The sequence below is a fragment of the Tamandua tetradactyla genome, chromosome 1 (assembly GCF_023851605.1).
Source record: "Tamandua tetradactyla isolate mTamTet1 chromosome 1, mTamTet1.pri, whole genome shotgun sequence".
NCBI lineage: Eukaryota > Metazoa > Chordata > Mammalia > Pilosa > Myrmecophagidae > Tamandua > Tamandua tetradactyla.
In genome coordinates, this window is record NC_135327.1 from 84,388,638 (window position 1) to 84,398,135 (window position 9,498).

Sequence of the window (9,498 nt, forward strand, 5' to 3'; positions counted from 1 at the left end):
GTGGGAAATAACTTAGATGTGACCGACAATGGAACATAAAAATAAAACTCAACTATAATTCCAAACTAGGGCCAGCACACAAATTAATTGTTCAAGTTAACGGCATGAAGATTTCAAAGTACTAAAATGCATGTGTATTATATTTACAGCACAGCTAGAAGAATGCATACATTCTGCACTTTCTCCCCCACCGTACTCAGAATTCAGCTCTTTTTCCATGGGGAGTGCCAAGGTTTTAAAGAAAAATAACAAAACCTTATGTGGGAGCTTGGAAACCATCTAGTCCAGAGAGTTAAGCCCTTGCATTTCACAGATGAAGCCACCCCAATTCAGAGAGTTTAAAAAATCACAAGGCCCCAGGCTGAAATAGGAACAGATAAGAATGAAAACCACAGTCCCCGTTTCAAGCCTTCATTTCCTCTGCACCATCAGGCATCTGTTGCAAGGAACTTGTGATAGATAGCCCTTGCAAGACACGTTAATACTCAGTGGCTTAATTTTCTCACCTTCTTTTCTGTGATATGTGTATAATCTTATTTTGGGAAGTGGCCATCATATTTAAATAGAAGTCTATTTTAAACCCTTGACAATTAAAATTCCTCTTTAAATATAGTTCTTTTTTAAATCTTTAAACCACTAAAGGAAGACATTCACATTAGTGATTAGCCTGAATTGATTTTCAGAAGACAAATGATATCTGTTTTCTGCAGGGACAGGTCAGAAGCAAATGCTGCTGGAGATGCCGCCATCTTGTTTGCTTCTACACCATCCTGGGCTATTTGAAGTTGGCCATTAGTTGACACCCTCCACACCTGAAAGAATGGGGTGGGGGAATCTTGTCTTTCCAGAATTGTTAAATTGTTACTGTGAAATATCCTTAGGGAAATGGTTGAGAATCTGCAACTGTTAATCTCAAACACATTTACCACACAGATCATGAATCAACAGCTTGAAGTGCCCCAATTCTCAGGGCCTAAGGAGACCTAGGCACTGGAGGGAGAACTAGGGATTTGGGCCTCTCCTTCTTCTAGGTACATGTGTTCACTTCCTCTGTGTGTGTGTTTGTGTGTGCACGTGTGCCTCACTCTGCCCTCTGCCTCACTTCCTCTCAGGCTCAACATAACTTTTTTCCACAGAGACATGAAATTTGAACTGAGAAGGGTCCAGGGTTCCTATATTACTCCTTCCCTCCAGGCAAGGAGGTGGAGATCCAGGAAGGCCGTCTCAGTCCTCTCACTCCACTCAAGGAAGAAGATGACTCAGCAATCTGAAGAGCATCAAACAACCATGTTGTAAGAATTTTTACTTACATATCTTGAAAAACCCAAATTACATATCTTTTTTATTTGTATAGATATCACCTCAGAAAATGAAACCAAATTTAGTACACAAAGCCATGGATGATTGAGAGTCATGAATATTAGTCTTCAAATATGAAAAACATATATCATGTCCTGCTAGAGAGCTCTCTATGTTTGCTGAAAGGATGAATGATTTTACATAGAGCAAGAGGGATTGAGAGAAGACATTAAGGAAAACTGATGAAAGCAGAGAGAGATTTATAGTGGCCTGAAAAGCCTTCTGATATCTGTGGCCTGTCTGTCTGCTCAACCTTGATTCATACCATGTCACGCTCCACCCCTGGAACTTCTTTTTGCTCCTCAAACCCACCAGGCCTTTAAATATCATGTCCTTTGCACCAATGGGTCTCTCCCTAGAGGATTTTTCTCACTTCTGCATGTCAGGCTGCCTTTTGTCATTCAATGTTCTGTGCTGATGAAGCCCTCTGTGACTATACCTTGTAAGGCCACTGCCCAACCCTTATCACAATGCCCTATTTAAATTCTTTGCATATGATTTCCCACCAGATGTTTTTATTGCTTCATTATTTGTAATTGGTTTATTATCTGCCTTCTTGTCTGCTGAGGTATCTCAGTTAGTTTAGACCCTGGGTTTTTGTTTTGTTTTGTTTTGTTTTAGATCAAACAGGGCACCAAGCCTGACATTTCAAAGTCTTAGTCAATGACTTGTGAGTATAAGCAGGCTTGAGAATTAGAAGCTCCTGATTCATTTACCACTTTCCTAAGTCTGACTGGATGGTTTATTGTTACTTTCCAACACCCAGAACAGCATCTAACACAAACCAGGTGCTTAACTGATATTTGTTGAATTAATGTATAAATATGCATCATTTTCAAAGCATGGTTCTGGAATAATTTTTCCTTTGGAGATAATTATTTACATCTTTTTAATTTCATTCTTACAAGTCTTCTGGGGCCAGGGTTGAGTGTGAGAACTGGGACTGACCTTAAGGAGATTCTATCAACTCCAGCTGTATCATTTTACAGAAGAAGGAATGGAGGTTCAGAGGGGCAGCTAAGTAGAGGCCACAGAGATGCTCCCAGCCTACTGCTCCTTTCTTGCACTCCAGGCTTGCTGCAGCTGGAGGCTTCCACTATTGCAATGGGTTTTGTCCTTATTTAGAAGATTGCATCTATTTCTAACACTTTGGAAGGATCCTGGAGCATGGATACATTCCATCACGAATAAAAGTAAACATTTTACTAAACATAGAATTTTATTTTCATAATTCTCTTTTTAGCCTCAGATCTCTAAATGCTTTGTGTGAAGCATCTCTTATGCCTGTGTGTGCCAGTCGGATTTCGGGGCAGATAAAGCAGGGTACCTCTTTAGAGGTTACTGTACAATGGAGTATAGCATTTTTTTTTCTCTTCTTTATTCTGTTCCTTTATGAAAGGCAGATAACGTTTTCTCAGAGGGTGGGAAAGGAATGGTGATTTTACTAATGCGCGTTTCACACTGGACTGAAGAATGATGTGTAACTCAAATCAATAGATTAAACTCAACTCCTTTCCAAAATGAGAATTATCTAGGTATTTTGACATCCAGAGAGATTTTAACCAAGATGTGATTAACAATGAATCTGACCAGTGTGTCAAGGACTTGGTAACAGCTCACAGAAAGATAGCCTTCTGAAGGGTAAAATAATACCCAAAAGTTGTGCTCGGATACACACAGGTGTCTGTCACTGCATGCTTTAAAATGAACCTTTAGAGCAATGCTTCTAGAATTCAAATGTGTATGAATCACTGAGTGGTCCTTGAAACCTAGGTCAGATTCAACAGGTCTGGGATGGGGCCTGAGATTCTGCATTCCTAAGAGGCTCCCAGGTGATCAAGGACTACACTTTGGGTAGCAAGAATAACAGTGTCCAACATGGTAGCTGCTAGCCAGATGTGACCATTTTAATTAATTTGAATTAAACAAAGCTTAACAATTCAGTTCCTCAGTCATATCAGCTGCACTCCAAGGGCTCAATTGCAGAAAGCTCTATTGGGCATGCTGCTCATAGAAGACCATCTTGCAAGGGAAAAAAAGCAGAACTGATTAAACCGTTTCTAATCCTCACCTCATCTTTTTCTAGTTATAGGCTGCCAGCTTTTATTTGAAGAACAGCAAGCCCTGGTGGAATGAGCAGGTAAATTTGGTACTGGGGGTGAGCTGAAGAGAACGGGAAGAAATGTTAAGCGAGTCACAGTATAAAGGAAATTTGAATGGGATTGATCTACCCCATTCAAATGTTGCTTGGAGGACAAATAACCTAAGGTTTGAAACTGTTCATTGACCATGAAGGGGCAGGGAGAATAAAAGGCCAGTAGTTGGAGGAATATAGATAAAGCCAAGGTTTTTATCTAAGGTGGAAGATTTTTGCTTATTTATATGATGAAACTTGAAAATGCATATCTTGGGTCATAAAGGAGAATTCACTAGCTGTGAATTCTCAAGCTAAATTGGGCCCTGCAGCGGCCTTGTTTGTGTTTTTGACAGTTTAAAGAACTCAAATAAATATCATTAACCATCAAAGATTTCGGGGTCTCCAATTCTAAGGAGCAGATCGCTACCCTCAAAGAAAACTCACATTTCCTTCTGGCTACATAGCAAAATAATTACTTTGTTTTTATTACAGAACTAGTCCCTCTTTTGCAAACTCCCTTCAAGATGAAGACCAATTTTGCTAATCACTTTTGACTCAAAATCTCACCAGACCCTTAAAAATAAAGCTTTTCAAGGGGAGGCCAAGCCCTACAGGAGTTTACCAATTGAAACTTGACACCTCGTCCAGAGTGTGAAAAGCAGATATAATTAGGTGCACATCCAGACTCCTTCTAAAGGATATAAAACTTCTTGTAATTACATTAATTGTCCTATTATTAGTAAATTTTAAAAAAAGATACAAAAGCTTATAGAACTTGATGATGGGCAAAGCTGATTATATTTTCCCTCTACTTATGCAGGAAAGCCCATTCAAGGAAAATGACATGCATCAAATCCCAGGGCAGGCAAGGCTTAATTTCCCCAGGGCAGTGTTGCCCCCTGCTACTTTGAGAATATTGCCTTCTCTATTTCTCCAAATTGCTAACAAACCATTGCATCATTGCATTATATGGTCACAAAAGTGAGCTGACATGTTACTTGAATTGGATTGTGGGACTGATGAGATACTGGAGTTTGGGCTAATCTGAGCCCCAAATCAGGGTTGTTGTTTCTTTTTTTTTTTTTAAGAGGAACGAAATGTGAAACTGGCAGGCACATCAAAAGCATATTGATTTATAAGATAGTTGCATGGTAAGGTCCTATCTCATACTCCCAGCATTCACGAATTTTATGGCTGGGAATTGTTCTGTTTAAGGAATTAAAACATCTCTGAACTTCTTATAAGTAACAGATTTCAGTCACATGTGTGACTGAATCCCTCAACAGGGATTTGGGGAGTCATAATTAAGTTTGGCTTTATGATGGTCACTGGGGAAGAAGACTGAGCCAGGGAGGACAGGACTGAGAAAATGGACTCCACCTAAGGAGCGCTACCCATGGGGACATCTGGACGAAATGATGTCATGCGCAGGGGCAGTGACAGACTCAGGCATGTTCAACCTGTTGAGAAGGACAAGGAGACAAGAGGAAATCCCAGTGGATGCAATCCAAATTCAGATAGGTGGAGGCAGTGAACCTGGCATAGTGCTCATTCCTGTAAGGGCAAGGGAAAGGTTGTCAGGGATTTTGGTACAAGTTCAGCTTTAGTTTGCATCAGAGTCACCTGGGAAGCATAACACCATGCCACTTCCCAGTGTTATGTGTGTGGGGACAGGAGCAACCCATTGACCAGTTTATCTTGTTGCAACCAGTCTGAGAACCGTTCTAAGGAGGGTGGAAGCAGTCCTCTTCCTTCCAGGGATCAGGAGAGCATATAGAGGGACCGGAATCCATTCCAGGACCAGAGGCTAGAAAGGAAGCTGACATTCAGAGAAAAAAATATGAAGCGGAGTCAGTCGCATGGTGCCTGCAACAGAAAATGTCTGACTCTGGGGCCAGGCAGGTGTGTTTACTGCACACACACTGCCAGAAACTCCTGTCACACTTGCTCCTCTGATCATAATTTTCTCAAGAGCTAGGGTCCTAGAGAAAGGCTGCAAGGAAGATGCAAATGTAGAGAATTGTGGGGTGTGGGGACATACCACATCTGGATCAGCCTTACTGTGTGCCCATAATAAGGGATTTTGCCTTCAAGGAACACAATTCCAAAGCAAGTGTCTTGAAGAAGACAAGAAATCTCTTAGCTCATATTACAGGGCATTCAGGGTGGATGGCTCCAGAGCAGGTTATTCTTTAGCCCTTAGTGATGGCAGAACTCTAAGCTGGTTTCCCTGCGGTTCTCAGAGCTTTCCTGACTTCAGGAAGGCCTGCTGTCACTGCCATTTACATAGCCTCACACAAACTTCATGGACAGAGAGAAAAAGTGACCATATTCCCCGGAAGCCTCTTCATATCAGGAAGGAAACATATCCTGAAGACCTCCAGCAGATCTGACTTCACTCTTTACAGGTCACCTGAGTCATGTGTGGACTCCTAAACCCATCAGCGAAGGGGGACGGAATGACAAGGACTAGCTTAGAACCATCCTGGTTCATACCCCATGGCTGGGGAAGGGCCCCCTCCTTGCCTACCGCCCCCCGGGACAGCAGAGTCGGGGGAATGGGGGGGCAGTGAGCAACGAAGGCGCTCACATCGTCTTCACCTATCTTCCTAGGAACACAATCAAGCTTCTAACTGCCGAGAACTGATCCATGCAGCAATTCTTGATGGTCTGCCCATTATCAAATGATGTCAGTAAAGTTATGGTCAAATAAGTAAGCCCTAAATATAAATCAGTCCTGCCCCAATCCGCCCTCCTTTGAGATACAGATAAATCCCCAGCATATGCCCTCCGTACAGGGCCTTATGGGCCTTTTCTTTGTGTTACCTCAGTCCTTAGATTGAGACACCTTATCCATATTTCTTATGGGTGGCGTTTTCTCACTTTCCCTTTGTGAAGCAAAAGAATCTTTCATCCAGCCTCCTTTCCGTTCCATTTTGATTAAGGCTCATCTCAGAAATTGTGCTTGTAAGATATTTCCTTCTGGAAGGAGAAAGTTCTTGGGAAATGCTGTACAAGGAAAGTCACATTTTTCTACAAGCCCATAAAAACATTTATGCCTCATTATTTGTGAAAATCATTTATTTAAAACATATGCGCATCCTGCTAAATTCCAATAGGATTCATTTTGTATCGTTTATTTTATGCTTTTTAAAGCCACTTCAAGAGAATAGATAAGTGCAATAAGAATATCTTAATTGACAACTGTCTTTCTTCTTTCCCTTTCCCTTGGCAAAATTAAAATAAGGAAATTAAAATGTGATCTTAGTATCAACCAATTTTAAACTTGAATATGCCAGCACAGTTAGGCCAGACCTTTTTATAGGAATAAGAAAACGATATCGCAGAACAATTAGTCATGTTTCTACAGTTTATGAAAAATAGAAGTCCTGATAGCTGAATTTTTTTTTTAATTCCAAAGGCCTAACTGTTGAGGGAAAATATAGAATCACAAAAACATCAGTTCTCAAATAAATTAGACAAGTTCATGCAGCCACTTAATCTTACCATGAGTAATCAGGAATCAGAGCCAGTAAATCTCACCTGAATTAGGTTGCAGAGATTACTCAACTTCCTCAGGCTTATTGCTTGGACCTGCACTGTTCAACATGGTAGCCAGGAGTCCCAGGTGACTACTGAGCACCTGAGATGTGGCGAATGCTAACTGAAACATACTGGGAGTTTAAAAGACTTAGTATGGAAAAACTGAAAATACGTTATTAATATTTTACATTGATTACAAATTGTTATAATATTTTTTATGTATTGGGTTAAATCAAATATATTACAATATTAATCTTACCTTATTTTCCATTTTTTAATGTGGCTACTAGAGAATTTAAATTTGAACCTGTGGCTGGAATTGTATTCCCATTGTAGTATGCTAGCATAGACCCTCAGCTTTTTTGGTCACCTAACACTAACCCTATCGGATGTGAAGGGTAGAGCTAGTTCCTAATTGCTTTTATTCATTATTTATTCCTTTGACTCAATGTGAGACAATCTCATGAATCAATGAAAAGTCAGACAATTTAAGGTATAATATTTTACCACCTACATGGTATCATACGGGTGATATTCTCAAGTCCTGCTTAAACTCTGCACCCCATGCCTAAGCATGGGGAACTAATTAATATTATTGTGAGTGGCTTTTGGTTGTACCTGGGGGGGAAATCAGATTTAACTGGTTGGAAGTCATCAGTGTCAGTTTTCATATTAAATCAATCCTTTCTCAACATCCAAAAGCACCTTAGAAAGAAGCACTTTTTCCTTGAGTCTTTATTTTCCCCACCATGCATTACCAAAACTTTTCCAAATAGTTTCAAATAGCAACTCTGTACATTTTAAACCTTATGTCCCTTGAATCTTTTACCCATGCAGAGCAGAGAGAAGAAGGAACTCCTAAGACAGCTCTTGATGGGAAATGGAACTTCTGTATCACAAGCTGAGGGAAATTCTGTATCTATGCAGGGTCATTCTCTGTAAGCAAGAGAAACAGCCCTAGCTGATTTTAAATAGGAAAGGAAATATTGGAAGGCTAATGGTTCGTTTATAGAACAGCTAGAAAGTTTCAGAACTAGGTTCTGGAAATAGATATGAATGCAGAGCAACCAGAACCACAACTGAAATCAAGACACAGAACCTGCCCTTGAGGTTGCAGACGCCACTATGGTTAACACCAACCAGATACTGCAGACTGCCCTGTAGGCACTGCTGACCCTGGACACTGGAGTCCGAAATAGGGTGACCAGCTCATTCCTGTATGCCTGGGCCTGCCCTACTTTTAAAACAGGAAGTCCCACCTTCTGGGAACCCCATCAGTCCCAGGCAAGCCAGAATGGCTGACCACCTTTCCCCAGATTGAATTATCCCCTATCTCTGCTTCTTTAAGTTCCTGGCTTCTGCATCCAAGTCCTGGCACAGATGCCTCAGTAGATACAGCTAGGTCACCTGCCCTAACCTGCTGCCAGGAAGACTGGATGGACAGAGGCTGGTTATTTATCTTCCTTAGCAGCAGGGAGACCCAAATTTCTATCATGGATCTACTACCAGAACAGAAGTAGATTATTCCAGAGTAATTTCAGTTAACTCAAGCACATGGAACATAAAGATAAGCAACCAGGATTGACTGAAATTAGTTGCTTTTCCTTCAAAGACAGCAAGGTGTTGTGGAAAAAAGCATGAGCTTTGCGATCAGGCAGCCTTGGGAAAGTCCCTTAAACCCTCTTGATTTGTAAAGTGGGGGAAAGAATCTTTTCTTCACAGATTAAATGAGAAATGTAAGGAAAGCACGTAGCCTATATTATGTGCCCAAAAGACATTTGCCTTTCCCCTTTCTTCTTTTCATTTCCTTTACAATCCCTTCATTGGAATCTGATATCCCTATTGCAGAGACTAAACCTACATTCCCTACCAACCAGCCATTATTACAAATTAAATTATACAAACTTACAATTAAATAAGTTATATTAGCAGCAAAAGTCATAAACACTAAAGACATCACTTAGTAATTATTTTACTCTGCTATCCTGTTATTTATGCTCTTGAAGTCACTTGTGTCTGCCGTAGCTGTATATTAGAAGTTCTATCACATTTGTTTTCAACTTTGTGTTCGGTAACATCACATTAATAACTTGAAATTGGTCTGGAGAGAGTTTTTATATCATGGAAATTTGCAAATGCTATAGGTCAATTGTTTTTTTGATTGTTTAGACTTAAGAAAATGATAGATAAAATGTTAATAAAGCAGATTAAACTTACAAGTGTCTTGTGTTTGTAGCCCTTACCTTGTGAATAGCACAAAAATTGAGAATATAGCTTTCCAGTGTTTGACCACTTATAATCCAATTCAGCAAAGTAGCTACTCATATCATAGACAAATGAGTGAAATCCTCATATATGTCTTCATTTGGTTCACTTTCATCTTACTTGTTAATGTAAATGAACATATAAGCTAACAGTCATGTCAAAACTATCCTGACATAGTTTTGCAACCATAGGTT